This window comes from Antechinus flavipes, chromosome 1, assembly GCF_016432865.1.
Source record: "Antechinus flavipes isolate AdamAnt ecotype Samford, QLD, Australia chromosome 1, AdamAnt_v2, whole genome shotgun sequence".
NCBI lineage: Eukaryota > Metazoa > Chordata > Mammalia > Dasyuromorphia > Dasyuridae > Antechinus > Antechinus flavipes.
The window spans coordinates 689,453,151-689,472,718 of NC_067398.1; positions in this window are offsets into that span (position 1 = coordinate 689,453,151).

The following is a 19,568-nucleotide window of genomic DNA, read 5'->3' on the forward strand; positions in this document are numbered from 1 at the left end:
CATTTGTAATGAAGTCTAAGATTTGAACTCCCCATTCTATTTATATTACTTTTATTAGTAGGACAAAGAGTCTGAGATCCTCCCAAAGTCATTGTATTGAATATGCTTGTTCTCAAATTTATCTGCCATCCAGTTTATTCTACCTTATTGTGTGCTCATTGATAATCACCTATTCTGAATCCTGTAGTCTGTGGTGACTTTCTATGTTTAACGACACAAGACTGATCTAATATCTCATTAGGTTGGCCAATGGAAGTTCCAAAGCTGTGTTGGTTGTTTTTTTTTTTTTTTTTCTGTATTAACTAGTAGCCTTCCATCTCTTCCTTCTCATTGACCTCATGTGTCTTTCATAAGCTGACAACTCTTTTTTTTTAGAATACCTTCTTCTTATTAACATTGAAATACATTAGGTTTCTTCCTTTACAGTAAAAGACCCAGACAATTCACCTCTAATTCTGCTTCACCTTCTGCATCAGGATGTCAGGAAAATGAAAGAGTAATCACCAACCACTTGTGATTTGCAGAAGTTTGACACAACCAGGTGTTACACTAAAATCAGATTAGCTTTCATTCTAACTGTCATGTTACTTTTTAAAGAAACATATTGATCTTTCAATCTACTAAAAACTTTGGCCTTTTTTCATAAAAATGTTGTCTAGCCATACTTCTGTAGATGTACACATATTCATAAGTATACATACATATATGTACATATACATACAAAAATATATAATCCATATATATGTATATATCCAAATGCAAATGCATAACTTTTTATTTATTTAAATATATTTCATCTTATTATATTCAGTTCACTAGCCTAGACAGTAAAGATTTTATTGAATTCTGTCTCTCTCATCTAGGGTATTAGCTGTCCTTTCCAGCTTCATGCCATCAGCAGATTTGATAAGCATGACAATTTTGCCTTCATCCCAGTCACTGATAAAAATGTCAAACCAAGCCAGACTCTGTATAAAGAAACACCATTCTCTAGATCTATCATTATAGCATAGATAATTAATAATGTCTGTAGAATTAAAATTTATTGGTTAATCTTATAACAAAGACTGATTTTGAAAAAAAAAGAATTTTAAAAATTTGCATATCTTTGAGTCTCTCTATTACATATAGGGACATGGAATCCATCCTATCTCTCAGGCAGTATGATTAATTACATCTTAAAATATAAAGCATTGACCTGAATGTAATAAGATGAAATTCAATAGGAATAAATGTAAAATATTGCATTGAGCACAAAAAATCAATTTTAAATTTATAAGATGGTTAGATTACCAATTCTAAAAAAAAAAAAAGAAATGGGAGTTTGAGTCAGAGGTATGGTTGTTGTTAATGTTGAGTTGTTTTTCAATCATGTCTGACTCTTTGTGATGCCATTTGGTGTATTTTTAATAAAGATACTGGAAAGGTTTACCATTTTCTTCTATGGCTCATTTTACAAGTGAAGAAACTGAGGCAAACAGGGTGAAGTGACTTATTCAGAGTCTCATAACTAGTAAATGTCAGAGACCAGATTTGAACTCAGGGATATGAGTCTTTCCTGCATTCTATCTAATGCATCATCTTGCTGTCCCTAGAAGTATGATATGGCAACCAAATAAACTTAATACTATCTAGAGCTGCATTAGGAGGGGCAAAGCTCCTGAGGATAAGGAAATGATATTCCCAGTGCATTGTGCTCTCATCTGACTTCATTTGGAATATTGTTTAGTTCTGGGCAGCCATAGTTTAAGAAGAACATTTGTAGAGTATCCAAGGAAGGAATCTTGAATCATATTATATGAGAATAAAATGAAGAAACTGAGTATGAGCAGTCTGAAGGAAGTTTTTGAAAGGCTATCACATAGAAGATGATAATAGCTAATATATACCAGTGCTTACTATGTGTCAGGCACTGTGCTAAATACCTTACAACTTTTATCTCATTTGATTCTTATTACTATTATTATTGTAGTTATTGTACAGATGAGAAAGCTAAAACATACAGAGCTTAAGTGACTTGCCCAGAATCACATAGCAATTAAGTGTTTGAAATCACATTTGAACTCCAGTTTTCTTGACTCTCAACTCATTATCTACCTGTGTGAATGGATGAATTAAAATTTTTCTGCTTGGTCCCAGTGGGCAGAACTATGAATAATGCATTAACTTACAAAATGAGGCAAACAGTTTTGTAGTCAGGAAATCCAAATGCAATTTCTACAGACTTCCTTTAACCATATAGTTTGTGAAAACAAGCAAACAAAAACCAGATCTTTGAGACTAAAATAGGATACTTCAAGGAGTCATGAATTCCAAGGAGTCACTCCTCCTTGGACTTCTCCAAGAGAGGATTCTCAATAATTCATCATATGTTATATGGGACTTTCTTACATAAATGGATTGGGCATATATGGTCACTGAGGTGACTTCGACCTCGCCTGTCTATTCTATGATTTTGTGACCTGACAGTACTTTCCCCAGATCTCTTTTTTGTTCTTACATCATCCTTGTACCTCCATTATCTATGCTTATTTTCCCTCTCAATTCCTCCTTATCAGATTACAGGTCCATGAAAATAAGGTCAGTGGGGAGCCAATATTGCAAAGTAGTAGGAAGAAGTATAGCTAATCTCACCCTGGCATGATACCTCAAAGCCTATTTAGAAAATGAACCAAAATGAATCCTGACTCAAAAATCCAAGAACAAAATATTATTAAGTACTTTTTTTTCCTACTTCAGGTCAGCATAATGACAAAAATAACAACAACAAAAAAAAAATTGAAATAGGTATCTACCTATGAAGGGTCCCATACAACAGTCCAGCATAAAAGATGTAATATACCATGAAAAGAACTTACAAATCCAGCAAATATGGAGGTAATCTTGTAAAAGGTATAGCATAGATGCCAATTGGCAGATATATTATTTCCTACTCAGTTAAAGAATATATAACTGATGCTTAGTAGGGTGCCTATGGTGGTCCAGGGCAAGGAGCAGTCACAAGCCATCAGCTATATATAAAGCAAGCAGCAAGTTCAGAAGCAAAAAGAAGATACACGATTCTGCTCCCAGGAGCTGAGCATGATCTCCATTAAAGCCACTAGCCAGGGTCAATCCTGCAGTAGAATAGTTGGAGCAAGGAATGATAAACAAAAGGTGAGACTTCATTTCTGTTTCTCTGAATTTGGCTCAAACCCAAACTCAGGCAAGAAACTTTTAGCACTCAGACAGGGGTCAAAAATTAGAAATTTAACATTTGAGAATCACTGAAAGTTTGGAAATTTAAACCCAACCTATCCCTTAGATCCTAGAAAAATTAAACACTTGATACCATCAAAAAAGAAGTAGCAATGCTAGCCCAGACATTCCTTCCAAAAATGGGCAGTGCCAAATCCCATCTATGCTGTTTTCCTGATTCTGCTCACTTCCATTCATACAAGTCTGTATAGATTTCTCTGAAAATTCCATATGTATATAATGAAGTGAGCAGAAACAAAAGACAATATATTTAGTGACAACATGGATATATATGCATACACAAATATGCATGGAATCATATTCCCAAAATATCCAGAGCACATGTAGAAATATCTATATCTATGCATATATGAATACATATATGTACATATACAGAAAGAAAGAGAAACATCTATATATCTATGTACAGAGATCTACCAATATATCTTAAAAACTAGCGATAGAGGTAGAGATTGAAAAAGAAATAGAGAATGAAATATCCATTAGGATTATGATAGCTAGGTGGTGCAGGAGATAGAAAAACTGTCCTAGGGTCAGGAAGACTTGAGTTCAAATCCATTTTCAAATATCTACTAATTTTGTGATCCTGGACAAGTCACTTCACCCTGTTTGTATCTGTTTCCTCATCTATAAAATGAACTGCCGAAGAAAATGTCAAACTAATCCATTATCTTTACCAGGGAATATCCCAAATGGAGTCAAGAAGATACGGCATGATTTAAATGACTGAACAACAACGATATTTATAAGGAAATGTGATTGCTGCATGATTTTTAGGAGATAAGATGGATGGATTAGATGCTATTTGACTCAATTCAACATGCTTACTATAATTTATGTGCTATTTAATATAATTGAGCACCTATGATGTATCAGACATTGTGCTGGTTGCTAAGATATGAAAACATAAATTAAATAGTCTCTGCCTTCAATGAGCTTATATATTATTTGACTGTAACATATGCATAGATGAGTTTTTCTCAAAAACAATTATGGGCCTTCTCTTAAATATAAAAGGTATTTATAGTCTTCTTCTGAATTGGAAAATGAGTCATAAATCAGCTCACTGGTAAAGATATTTCTCATTGAGACTAATGTGATCTGTTTAACATCTCACTCTCTTTACTCCTTTCCAACTAGACTCACATGACACAGTAAGATTTACATGTTAATTTCTATTAAACAAAACTGTCTCTTTGAAATTAATGGTAAAGAGCATAAGGAAATTGCCACCATAACAGAAACAAACATTGGATCAAGAATTTTTTTTTAATGTTAAAGTATATATTAAATATAATATATGTATATACATTTATACAGTTATATTACTGCTCAAGAAAGATCAGATCTAGAAAGAAGGTAAAAAAAAAACAGAGAAGAAAAACAAAAATGCAAGCAAACAATAACAGAAAGAGTGGAAATGCTATGTTTTGGTCCACACTCATTTTCCATAATTCTCTCTCTGGGTGTAGCTGATTCTTTTCATTACTGAACAATTGGAACTGGTTTAGATCATCTCATTGTTGAAGAGAGCCATGTCCATCAGAATTGATCATCATATTATATTGTGGTTGAAGTATATAATGATCTCTTGGCTCTGCTCATTTCATTCAGCATCAGTTCATATAAGTTTTTCCCAGCCTTTCTGAAATCATCCTGCTGGTCATTTCTTACAGAACAATAATATTCCATCACATTCATATACCACAATTTATTTAGCCATTCTCCAACTGACAGGCTTCCATTCAATTTCTAATTTTTAGTCACTATAAAAAGGGCTGTCACAAACATTTTTGCACATACAGGTCCCTTTTCCTTCTTTAAGATCTCTTTGGGATATAAGCCCAGTACTAACACTGCTAATCAAAGGGTATGCACAGTTTAATAACTTTTTGAGCATAGTTTCAAATTGCTCTCCAGAATGATTGGCTCTGTTGACAATTCCACCAACAATGTATCAGTGTCCCATTTTTCCCATATCCCCTCTAACATTTGTCATTATCTTCTCCTGTTATCTTAGCCAGTCTGAGAGGTATGTAGTGGTGTCTCAGAGTTGTTTTAATTTGCATTTCTCTGATCAATAATGATTTGGAGCACCTTTTCACATGACTAAAAATAGTTTCAATTTCTTCATCTGAAAATTGTCTGTTCATATCCTTTGACCATTTATCAATTGGAGAATGACTTGATTTCTTACAAATTTGAGTTAATTCTCTATATATTTTGGAAATGAGGCCTTTATCAGAACTTTTGATTATAAAAATGTTTTCCCAGTTTCCCTTCTAATCTGTCTGCATTAGTTTTATTTGTAAAAAAAGTTTTTAACTTAATATAATCAAAATTTTCTATTTTGTGATCAATATGGATCTCTAGTTCTTCTTTGGTCACAAATTCCTTCCTCCTCCACAGGTCTCAGAGGTGAACTAGTGAACTATCCTATGTTTTTCTAATTTATTAATAATCTCATTCTTTATGCCTAGGTCATGAACCCATTTTGACCTTATCTTGGTGTATGATGTTAAATGTGGATAAGAGTTTTTTTTTTTTAATTGGCTTTATCTGATATTGAAATGTCTCATTATGGATAATTTCAAATCAGATAATAATATGATTAAAATTCAATTACTTTTTCTATTTTGAAGAGCCAAGTAGCTTCAAGAACATAAAGTTCAAATATAAGGATCAAGAAAGTAAAGTGTCCAGGCTGTTCATCATCTTCTAGGAATTCTTGGGTATCCTAATACTTTTAGCCAATTTCAAGAGTCCTTGGATTAGATCCCAGTAAATATTGTTTATGTTCTGGTTTCAGTCAATCTGAGACATTCATTATCATGTTCAATCATGGGCTAAGGCAATCATGCTGCTATTTCTGTCATTCTCTGCCTTTGTTCACAATCTATCTGAGTTCTCTTCTTACAATCAGGTTTGAAGAAGTAAAGTTTTTTATTTAAAAAAAATCCTGACTAGAAGCCAAGATGGAAGATTAGAGGCAACTAAATTGAACTCTCTCTACATTACCCACCAAATAATTTTAAAATATGATTTCAAATAAAATGCCGAAGTATCACAACCAAGTCAAGGTAAGACATTTTTTCTCAGCCTAATAAAAATTAGAGGGTTAATAGAAGTTTGTGATACGACAGTGAAGACCTGGCGAGAGTCCACACACATAGAGGTAACAGGGGCCTCAGCATCAGCAGAGAGTTCTCACTTTAAAGATAGTGAGGAAAATCAACAAATAGTCAGAAACATTACATAGAGTCCTCTTCTGGTACTCGGTTTTGTTGGCAGTGATTGGCAGCTCTATTTCCCAATCACAGTTCTATATCACAATTTCAGGGCAGAGAGGAGTACTGAGGGATCAGTCACAATGGAGCAGGGGCTCTGGCTTTAGTGCCAAGGGAAGAGAATACTACCACTTATTGCTATAGAAAACCAGGGCTCTTCCTGGACAAAGACAGAGGTATGGTACAGGGGATCAGTGATGATAATTTTCTCAAGGTCACAACTCTTCAGAAGCCCTCAGTATTTGTGAACTCCCAGGATTAACTGAAAACAGTAGCACAAAAATGTTTAAAACTTGGAGTAGTGTCTCCCCACTCAAATGTGAGCAGAGACCAACTTTAGCATAAAATTCAAAGTAAAAAGTAATAAGCTAGAAAAATGAGCAAACAACAACAAAAAAGGATTTGATCATAAAAAGCTACTTTTCTACAGAGAAGATCAAGAAATAAACTCAGAAGACAATGATGTAAAAACAGATACAAAGTCTCAAATAAAAATGCTAATTGGACTCAAGTTCAACAAAATATTAAAGTGTTAAAAGTGTTAAACAAAAAAAAAGAGGTCAGAGGGGTAGAGAAAAAATTATGGAAAAAATGAAAGTGATGCAAAAATATTAAAAGAGAATTAATAGTTTGACAAAAGAAGCACAAAAATATTGAATTAAATAAAACCTCAAAAACAAAATTAGCTTAGTTATAAAAGAGGAGCATAAATTTGCTAAAGAGAAACCCCAACAAAAACAGAATTGGCCAAATGGGAAAAGAAGTACAAAAGCTAACTGAAGAAAATAATTCCTTAAAATTTTAAATTGGGAATAAGGAAGCTAATTATTCCATGACATATAAAGAAACTATTTTAAAAAGTCAAAAGAATGAAAAAATAAAAGAAAAAAAATGTGAAATATCTCATTGAACAACAACTGACCTGGGAACCAGATCAAAGAGAGATGATTTAAGAATTAAGGTATCACCTGAACTCCATGATCAAAAAAAAACAAAAAACAAAAACAAAAACAAAAAAAAAAAAAACATAGACATAATATTACAAGAAATTAGCAAAGTAAACCGCCCAAAGATAACTCAGATCTAGAAAGTAAAATGCAAATTTAAAAAATCCATCATTCACCTCCTAGAAGAGATTTCTAAATGAAAGTGAATTTTTAAAAAATTGACATTCAAATAAAAGAAACATGAGAAGCATAATAATGTAAACATGATTCATTTCAAAAATCATAACAATCATAAGCATTTCAAGAAAACTAAATTGATTGCTGCTATTGTTTGTCCTTTGTTTTAGAGGAGGACTATGACATCACAGAGAGGATGCTATGATATGAAAGTAAATTGGATTTGATTGAGGGAGGGCTGTGCAAGATTGCCTACCTCACTTTCCTCTCCAAGAACTATTTGGGTCCAGGGGCCGGATATATATCAGAATAATTGAAGATGCCCTTGATGAATTTTTTTTTAATTTAAGATCTTCAACTGGTATCAGTTTCACTGAGGCCACATCCATTCAATGATTAAAACTAGATAGCAAAAGAGGCAAAAAATTTCCTTTCACCCAGTCCAAAAAACAAATTTAAATAAATAAATCTGGGAGGGAAAGATCCTCAGGATTTCTGGCCAAACCTATTTAATAATTAATAATTACTATTTACAATCAATCTGAGTCAGTCAGGAACCAAACAATGAAAAAATGGGGCTTGGTTTAGGATGTATTGGTGGCCAATGAGAAGATGGTACATGTAACTTCTAAGATTAGAGTAATTAAAAGGAATTTACATTAACAGATGGCATGGGTGGGAGTTTATTATATTGAGATTGTCTACAAAAAGATTGAAGAAGAAAAAAGGAATGGATTTGGAGAAAGGGAAAGGAAGAGGTAGGATAGGAAAAATGTTTTTTTTTTCTCATATAATAGGGAACAGTGACAATGAGTCAGTTAACTGCATCCTTGTAAAATTTCAATTTGAGACTGAATGACTGTCAAGAATAAGGCATATTGAGCTCCAAGAAGCTTTCTCCCTCCATGAATCCTTCCTTGATTGTTCCTCTCACCCTTGGTAATGAAGTCTCCCTTCTTAAAGAAATAAGGAAGTCATAGAAGAAAGAACTTTTACAGCGGAGGGGAAAAGGGGACTGTTGACAGGCAATGTTTGAACTTCACTCATCACAATTGATTCAAAGAATATACACAGTCAGTTGCTCATAGAACTGTCATAGTATACATGGGATATTCAGAGAGGAATAGCAAATATGTAGCTTCCCTGATTATCAGATTCTGCTCCAGCCCATCTTAAACACACACAGAGGGTCAAAATAAAGATTTGGGGCAGTTAAATGAACAACAACAACAACAACAACAACAACAACAACAAATCAGATAGCAATTATGACCTCAAATTTTAAAAAAATCTAATTAAAAGGTATATTCAGGAAAACTACATTTTACTAAAAGGTATCAAAGAAAATGAAGTAATATCAAAAAATTTTATAGCAAGTTTCTCCCATAAAGGCCTTTTTTCTCCTATATATACTGAGTCTAACAATCACATTTATAAAAGTAAGAACAATTTCTCAATTGAGAAATGGTCAAAGGAAACAAATAAGTAGTTTCTAGAAGAAATCAGTTATTTATATAGTCACTTGAAAAAATGCTCAAAATCATAAATAATTAGAGAAAAGCAAATTAAAGCAGAGGTACCACCTCACAATTCAGAAATGACAACTACTAGAAAAACTGAAGGAAAAATAGGTACTCATATGAATTATTGATATAATAGTAAACTGGTCTAACTGTTGTGAAGAACAATTTAGAATTAAGTTCAAAGGACTATGAAACTATGCATGCTTTTGACCCAGCAATATGTTTCCTAAGTCTATATTTCAGAGATCAAATAAAAAGGATAGGGAAGTATCCATATCCATATGTTCAAAAAATATTTATAACAACTCTTTTTATGGTGGCAAAGAATTAGAAATTGAAGAGATGCTCATTAACTGAAGAATGATTAAACAAGTCTGCATAGATTGTGATGAAACAATATTGTGCTATGGGAAATGATGAAAGGGGGTTTTAGGGGAAAAAATAACATAGCAAGACCATGACACAAAATGAAATTAGAAAAGGAAGATTCTTGTACACAATAATAGCAATATTGTAATGATGACCAACAGTGAAACATTTGTCTACCTGATCAGCAGAATGATCCCAATTCCAAATGACTCATGAAGGAAAAAAATACTTCCCGCCTCCAGAACTGATGGACTCTGAAGGCAAATTGAAATGATTTTCTCACTTTCTTTATTTTTCTTGTTTTTTTTTTGAGACATGGCTAATAGGGAAATGTTTTCCATATTTTCACATAATTAAGTGATATCAAATTGTATGCCTTCTCAGTGGGTAAGAGAGATGGTAAAAGGGAGAGTTAAGAATTGGGGATTTAAAATTTAAAAATAAAAGAATGTTTAAAATGAATAAAACAAAAAAGTTGTTAATTTAAAAAAAAAATCACATCATATTTAACATGTTTAAAACTGCTTGCCATCTAAGGGAGGGGGTGGAGGAAGGGAGGGGAAAAGTTGGAACAGAAGTGAATGCAAAGGATAATGTTGTAAAAAATTACCCAGGCATGAGTTCTGCCAATAAAAAGTTATAATTATGAAAAAAAATCACATTCATAAACCAGAATTCATTCAGCTATTCCCCAATTGATAAAGAAAAAAGTGATGGACTTTATATGCAGACTGAGATATACATTTTTTTGGACATGGGTAATAGGGAAATATATTTTGCCTGACAATGCATATTAGTGTAAAGTTATTGTCTTTAAGGGGAGGAAGTGAGAGAGAAATTTGTTATTTTTAAACATTAAAATAATTTCAATTCAAAACTTTAAACATTTTTGGCATCTTTTGATTTTATATCATTTTAATTTCTGACATATTCATTTTTCTTTCTAACTCCCCAAAATATATATCTTGTGACAAAGAACATAAAAGAAGTAGGAAAAATTCACTTCAGCAAAACTAACATATTAATTGACCCTGAGAGTATTTGAAATAACCCTTCTTGGTTCTGCAAAAATTTGAAGGGGGTAAACTTTCTCAACTCTGCTTTGGGACTAAGATTAAACAAGGAAGGAAACATTTAACACTTCCTATTTGAGTGACCCTAGGCAAGTCACTTAATCCCAATTGCTGCAGGAAAAAAAAAAAGGAAAAAAGAGAAAGGGAGGGAAAGAAGGAAGGAAGAAAGGAGGAGATGAGAAAAGAAAGGAAGGAGAAAAGGAAGGAATAATGAAAGGAAGGAAGGAGGGAAGAAGTGAAGGTAGCAGGAAAGGAGATATGGAGAAAGGAAAAGGAAAAGGTAGGAAGGAAAAGAAAACTCTTGTAATAAACATTAACAGTCAAGAAAAATAAATTCTCAAATTGCCCATGTCCAAAAATGTATTTCATGTTGCTTATCATATCAAGTGTGATAATTTGGACCTAAGAAATTGCAAATGCTACAAATCAAGATTTGATTCATTATTTGTGGTTTTCTGGATTTAATAAAGCAATGGAAATGTTAATAATGCAAATTAATTTTTAAAAAATATATTGATTTGTTTCAATGAGGCAAAATTTACCTTTTCACCCTCATCCTGTCCCAAAATTTAGAATATAAGAAAAACAAAGCCCATTATAAATATGTTCTGTATATTTTTTAAATCTGATTTTTAAACATTTACCAGCACATCCCTAATTTGCTTACAATGCCATGAATTCAAATCAGGGGCTATACCAATTTTCTATTTCAGATCCCACTCACTTCTCAAAAATAGTATGTTCATAAGGGAAGAGAGAAGGAAGATTCCCCAGTTCTGTTCTATAATTTTCACTGAAAATTTGTTTTCTTTTTTAAGTTAAGAGAAAAGGATGAATATTTTAAAAGCATCATATGAAAACTCGACTGATTCTTGCTAATCCTATTTGCTAATCCGACACTGTCTAGTCACCATGAGAGAAAACACAAAGAAAAAAGGAGTCGGTAATTACTTTAGTCTGCTACAAGATACAGTGCTGAATGTTGTATTATACATTTCATAAATCCAGTCAGGTTACATCAGCCATAAGTCACACCTTTTGTTCTCTTACTGAAACAAATTCAGCTAATACTTAATAAGAATGGATGTATGCTTCTAACAGGTAGCAGCTGTTCCAAGAGCACTGGTGTTTAGAAAATAAGCAAAGGGATGGAGCTGAATTATTAATTGACATCAAATTTACTTTTCACAGTTTATTGAGATTTCAGATCTATATCGTTTAGGATGAGAATCATGGGGGATATAAGGATTCCCTATGAGATCAGGAATTGCTGATTACCTCCTTTTCAGAATCTGACCAGATGGAAAAAACACACACACACACACACACACACACACCACACAGTTTACAAAATATATTTTTAAATCAATTGCATGGACACCAAATTAAGAACATCTTTTCTGCTCTATTTCAAAGGCATGGGTTTCTCATGTCTTATACACATACATAAACACTTACATCCATACATACACACATATACACATACATCACAATCCCAAAGGTCATAACTGTTATTCACAGTGCTTAAGTTAATATTTTGCACATATTAGATTTACAATTGATACTTTTTGAATGACTCCCCATCTCAGAGCAGGTGCCAGAAGTATTGAGGCTGGGAAAGGGACCCTAAGAGTATGGGGGCCACAGATTGATATCTTGAGATGTCTCAAAAAATTTGCAGGTTTGAACTCATCTCCTAATCAAGGGACAAAGTTTACAGTAATTGTAACACCAATCAAAGAAGCAAAGTTCCAAAAGAATTTAGCAAACTGGGAAGAGAGAGGAGACCCCCTTGATCCGGATTTCTATCACTGATGTGCTAATTCTATGGCCCAGAGGAAGAAGAGGCCTTCTCCAGAATGTGGTTCTCACTGATCAACAGATTATCATTTTTGTCTCAGGAGTTTGGTTCTTGGGACTATCCTGAGGCTAGAAGCTATTTGACAGTCAGCAATGCTTTGAGGAGTATTCTATTCAGAATCAGACTGCTTAGATTGGGTGTGGAACTTTCCTGAGGCAGATTCCAACCCAGCAGATTTAGGATTACTGCCTTATTGTTAAAACAGAAGCCTATGAGGTCAGAGGACCTCAAAATTATTGCTGTCTCCCCTAGAAGCTATATTATATCAGAAGTGCTAACTCTTTAGATTTGTAAAGCATATGTCTGATCATGTTTCTTCCATTCTCAAAAAGCTTCAGTGAATGTTTATTACATCCAGATTAAAATGAAAACTACTCTATTATAACAGCATTTACAGAGCACTTTTAGGTTTGCAAATTTTACAAATGTTGAAGCTAGGTCCTTACTAGTGTTAACCATGTTTCCCCTGAATGTACATGTTCAAATTGGCATTATTCAAAGTTATAACTGCGGAAAATATGGCAATTGGTTACAGGCCAGTGGAAATATGCAATGTGAATTTAAATTGCAGAGTCAGCTAATGGAACAGTATTTAGAGCACTAGGTCTAAAGTTAAGAAGAAATGAGTTCAAATTCAGCCTTAGATATTTACTAACTGTGTGATCCCAAGGCAAGTCGTTTAATCTCTGTTTGCTAGTTTTCTCAATTATTAAAAAAAAAAAAATAAGGATTATATATAGAACCTACTTCACAGGGTTATTATGAGGATTAAATGAGGTAGTATTTGGTGGTATATAAACATATATTCCTCTCTCTTCCCCAATAATTGGGATAGCTGGATTTCCCTTTATACTCACAATAACTCTGGAAAGCAAATGTTATCACCTCCATAAAAGGCAGACAATGATTAACTTGCCCAAAATCAGACATTATCTAAGGCTGGATTTGAACTCAGATATTCCTGACTACAGGTACTATCAATTGAGCTATCTATCTGCCTCTAGTATTTCAAATTCTTCATAATCTGTCTGTAACCAATCTTTAGAAATTTGTTTCATATTAGTCCTTCTTCATACATTTGCATTCCAGTAAAACTCATAAGCATACCATTCTACATATAAAATGTTTTATTTTTCACCTTTATTCCTTTGCTTAAACTGGGTCCTCAATTGTTCTATTTCATTGCCTCTACTTCTTGGGGTTCTTTATTTCTTTCAAGGCCCAATGAGATTTCACGATTGCTCTAGTTTTTAATGTGCTACCTAATCTCTTGTGTTTATTTTGTTTATATTTTAATTTGTTCATCTGTATATCTTTTTTCCCCTAGTACAATCTTTTTGCAATCTTTTTGGTATCCCGAATTCTTTTAAAAATCTGATGAAGATGAGATGATTGAGTCCATTTTCAATAATTTTGTGGTGAAGAAAGCCATTTACAACCAGAAAGAGGACTGCAGAAACTGAATGTGGATCACCACACTCTTTTTGTTTTCACTTTTTGTTGTTGTTCACTTGCATTTTGTTTTCTTATTAATTTTCTTCCATTTTTGATCTCATCTTTCTTGTGCAGCAAGATAATTGTACAAATATGTTTGTATGTATTGGATTTAATATATATTTTAATATGTATAACATATATTGGATTACTTGCCATCTAGGGGAGGGAGTGGAGAGGAGGGGAAAATTTGGAACACAAGGCTATGCAAGAATCATTATTGAAAATTTACCCATGCATATGTTTTGAAAATAAAAAGCTTTAATAATAAATAATAATAATAATAATAATAATGAAAGTCTGGTGAAGCCTATGGATCTCTTCTCAGAATCATGTTTTGAAATGTATGTAATGCAATGAATTACAAAGGAAACCATTTCATTGAAATAGTTTTCAAAAATATATTTTAAATCAAATTCATGGACTTGAAATTAAAAGCATCTCTGGTTTACTTCAAAAGCATGGATTCCTAATGTATTTCATCAGTTTGATGAAATTTCTGTACTACTAGAATAATGTTTTTTAATACATAAAATAATATATGTTGGACTTCAAAAGAAATCAATTATATGTTTAAAGTATTTGTTGACCTTGTAGATTATATGTATGTTTGAATATGTTTACCTAAATTCAGCTCACAGAGAGATTTTGAATAGATATCTCTGGAATATCACTCATTCCTCTCCAAAGGTACTTTTGATTCCTTTCTGCAACAGAACAGAAAATAGAACATGAGGTTAACCATTCCACCTCTTTAGAGAAATGTTACTGCACTAAAATTATAATTCTATGCCCCTCTACATATTATTTGTCTTGAGGAAATAATTTCTTTTGTAGGTTCAGATTATTTTCCTGGTTTTTATCCTTTAAAGAGAAAACAGTATTCCAAGCTTATGTCTAAAAGACCTGACTCCCTTCTGACCAAATATTACTCATATAAAAGATGATCACAAATAGTGATTAAAAAATAAAAATATCTTCTGAAGCAGATGGCAAACAAGCAAGAGAAGGTATACAGAACTGAACATGCCAGAAATACACAGAATGAATGACCTCTCCCATTGGGAGTGAAATATCTTATTTTAACTGAAAGAAAGAGTCCCAGATCTCATCCAAGGAAAAATATTTGCCTTGCTACAAAATCTCCAGGGAGGCAAGCTAGAAAGCACAGACAAGTCATGGCTTTAGATCCTTTGGGCTAATTCCCCAATGCCTTTTCTCTTTTCACGAGTCTCTCCCTAAAAAGAAAATCTGGAATCACAGGTGCTCTCCTGCAAAGTCAAAAATTAGAAATATTTTCCTCTCCTAAGATCTCATTTACTGACCCTCACTCAGGCATATAGTAGTATCAGGTAATCATTGTCTCTGAATAGAGCTTTATGAAATAGATCTTAATCCTGAGCTACAAGTTAAAGTATAATTGTCAAAATATGTGGATTGCAAATTAGGGTCCCCTGACCTGGAAAAGTGTAAATTTCTTGAGAACAGTACATTTTGCGTTTGGCTTTTTTGTCCCCAGCAATATGGTCTCTGGTACTCAGTCAGTACTCATTACGATATTTATTGAATACAACTGAATCTCAGAACAAAAGTTCAGAGTTTTTCTATCCTTCCTAATTTCCTACTTTCCCAGTTGACACTAGAGCTACCAACCCACTGAAATGGATGAATCCACATTTTCTATGCCAGAACTAAATTCAATTTTTAAAAAATAAATACCTTCTAGAGAGAATACAGAATAATAGTTGCTAGATATACAGAGACAAAATAAAAATCAACACCTATAATCAATGAGTTTCCATTTTACTGGAAAATGCATTTAAATCTTTTTCATCATTCTTCCTTGCGCAGTTTGGCTTCTCATCTCAGAATACAAAAAGAGCCGAAGTTCTGATGTATAATACTTGGCTAATGTTAACTTTTCTAACTATTCTTTCAAAGGTCTTTTCAAAGTTCCTATAAACATCTCAACTGTTCTTCTGAAAGCAGCACACTTGAAAGGCCCCAGAACAAAATCCATCTTCAACTTTGAGAGGATCTCCTCTTAGAATATTTCATAGGTATGGAGAAGCTCCTGCTTCTTCTTTGGCATTTATTCCCTGGCTTTTCTGCATGGCTAGTTCATCATTCATCACAAGTGAAATCAGGGGCTGCTGTGCTATTACCTTCTCAGTGGCCCCCAATGATGATTTGCAAGGTAGTGACAATATAAGAAAGAAAAATTCTTTTCTGTTCTGGAACTTTTCCTTCCTAAAATCAGGAAAGTGATTTGCATGGATTTCAGCAAAGAGCCAAAGCCCCACATGCATCTGAGCTGATAGGAACATAGATTTAGATCTAGAAATGACCTCGGGGATCATGTAATTTAACCCTTTTCTGTTTTAATAAGGAAGAAACTGAGACCCCCAAAAAATAGATGTAACATCTCATATGTTATTGACTTTTCTCAAAGCTAATGAGAATAGTTCCTTCCAACTTTTAGTTTGTTCAGCAATATGCCAAAGTATTCTGAGACTGAAGATGGGAAGAATAACATTAGGGAGTACAGAACAGACTATATTTTTCTATATTCTGACACAATGCCATCCAATCAGGGAAAGTGACATTCTTTAGTTTACTTCTGCCCCAAGTTTAAACACAATTCAAAGGAACCCTGGCTATAACTCAAAGCTGTACTTGAATTTGTGTTCAGAGCAACTAACTATTTATTAACTTCAGCACCAATGGTCTTCTTGTCTATTGAGAGCACAGCATTCTGAGTTGCTTTGGCCGCTCATCGACACATGGATGACATGTGTGTGCCACTGGGCAAGAAAAATGGCTCCAACACTGAATGTCTCTGGGTTTGTTTTTCTCCCGCTGGAAAAATTTCTGTCATCGTCATCGTACTGAAGTGTGGGAGGAATCCTCCCACGACCATTCATGTCTGGAAGACACATTCATATACTCCGGAATGAATGATTAATCTTGCATGGCAGAGACTGCAGTGAGTTACACAAAATCAAGAAACAAAGATCCTATCATTGGGCAGAATTTATTCTGTTAATTGGGATGATGCATATTCAAAACCTCTCTTCCGTTTTCTAAGTTTAATGTCAGTGATAATCAGGGAGGTCATTACTGTGAATACAAATCAGTAAAGAAAATGAAGCTATACCCACGAGGACATAGTCTTTGTTATTACCAAGATTTACAGGAAATGTAACTGAAACAAGTTGGGAGTAAGAAAGGAGGGAGAAGTACTGCAGTGTTATTCCATGTTAGAGACTCAACAACAATCAGCACCCTTCTCCTCTCTTGCCTATATTTTGTTTGAGAAATGTCCTAAATTCTCAGAATTGTAGGATCACAGAGCTGGAAGGAAATTTCTGACAATATTTAGTTCAAATTGTGAACATGAAATGACAAGAAGTTTATAATGGTTAATAATTTTATAACTTTAATATTTGTGAAGAACTTTTTATAAATTATTTCATCTGATTTCCATAAATAAAATGATAGTTTAGGGGTCTGGATGCTATTATATTAATTTTTTTAAATTTTTTTATTTTACTAATGAAGAAACTAAAGGAACTCAATCTCTGATAATTTCTCCTATTAAATTAAGTGGATAGCAACTTTGAGATAGCTCAAGGAAGGGTCTTTTTTTTTTTTTTGTATGATGAACCAAAATCTTCTGTTTAAACCCAAATCATTCTGGCTTTCAATTAATGGGCAACAATTGCTCCAGATCAAGCCTTTGTGGCTCATTATTTAAGTTTGGATGGTTTAGAATGAGTGTTAATAGTAATTTTTTTTTTTTTTTCCTGGCCAGTAATTTTGAGAGTGTTCTCTCCCAGATTTATATTTTTGTTATGGTAAATTTAGCCACCTTTTGTGTCAATTATTATTTAGCCCTTTGTCACTGAATGGGTCTTGTTTTAGATTAAGAGAGACTGGGAAAGCTTTAATTAAGAAGAGCCAAGGTCACCTACTGCATCCTGAGCCATCACATCTTGACTTTTGCCTTGCCACTGGACTCCAATGACTGAGGAGAGAATAAGATTGATGATGACTTTGAGCTGTTCTACCTCATCTAAGTCAAATTCACATGTAAGTCACAATATCATTAATCTTCTTCAAAAACAACTTCCACTTGTTGCTTCTAGTTCTATGCCTTGGGACCAAACAAAGTAAGTCTAATTCATTTTCCACAAGACAATTCTTCAAATACGTGAAGACTGTTATCTTGGTTCCTTAGGCCATCTTCTTTAAGCTAAACTTTCCCAATTTTTAAAATCAATACTCCTATATCATGAACTCTATTCTCCTCACCCTGATGAGATGCATATTCTCTTTTGGACTTCCTATAACATGCCCAAGTTCTTCTTAAAATGTGGTGTATTGAACAACCTGTTATATGTAGTCCGACAGGGCAGAATACACTAAGAATATGTTTGTTTTTGATTCTGGACACTTTTATCTCTCAATATTCCTAAGAAAATGTCAAGTACACAGGAGACCTTTTGGTTGAAAGGGGTAGGAGAGAAGGAGAGGATACCTGGTACAATGGTTTTATTGGTCCTGGGAAGTAAACAGATTCCTTCAACTATTCATATCAACACCTCCTCTTCAAGAAAGAGTCTGAAAGTTGCTTAAGGCTTTGGAAGATTAAGTGACTTGCCCTAAATAATATAGCCAGTGTATTTGAGACAAGGTATGAATGTAGGTATTCCTGGCTTTGAGCCTGGTTTTCTGTTATTACTTATATGGATATTTTCCTATTCCATAATATTATAATACATGACTTTTTTTTTTCAAATGGCAAAACAAATTTTATTTAAACTTAGATTAGCCTGACTTTACAACAATGCCCAAATATTAACAGAGATAAGTGAAGAATCAAAATTTCAAAGCATAATAGTTTATAATTTGCCTTTATGTAAGTAAAGTATGTTATAATAAGCAACTTAATCATTAAACCCACCCGAATCTAACTAACATCTAGGCAACATGTAAAATGTGTTTAAAAAAATATACATTGACATTTAATATTCTTAAAAGAAGTAATTCAATGGATGTGGGTGTCTGTGCTTCATGTTTTTATTAGATAAAAGTATTATTCATGTATCCATTCTGTGTGTATGGTAATTCTTAGACTTGCAGTTAATGTCCCCTAAAGGTGTACCTATTTAATTTTTCAATCTTACGAGAGAAGCAGATATACACTAGATACATTAAAAAACCTTGTTCCTGAGCCTAAATGTGCTCTTTACTATGACATACTTTGGCTAATATGCTAAATCTATTGTAAAAAGAGCAGATGACATATATTTAATGGAAGCAGAAAAACAATGTAGATTCTTCAAAGCACCAAAATGCAAACGTTTAAGATTTTATAGTAAAGTAATATTTTCCTAAAGCAACATTTTCAACTCCTAGAAATACAAGTCTGTAAGACTGAGTAGGATCTTGTAAAAAAAAATGTTGTATATAACATACACACATATCTGCACACAGAGAAAATAATATGTGTATATATATGTGGACATACACACATATATACATAATCACATGTGTGTGTTTGTATGGATGCATAT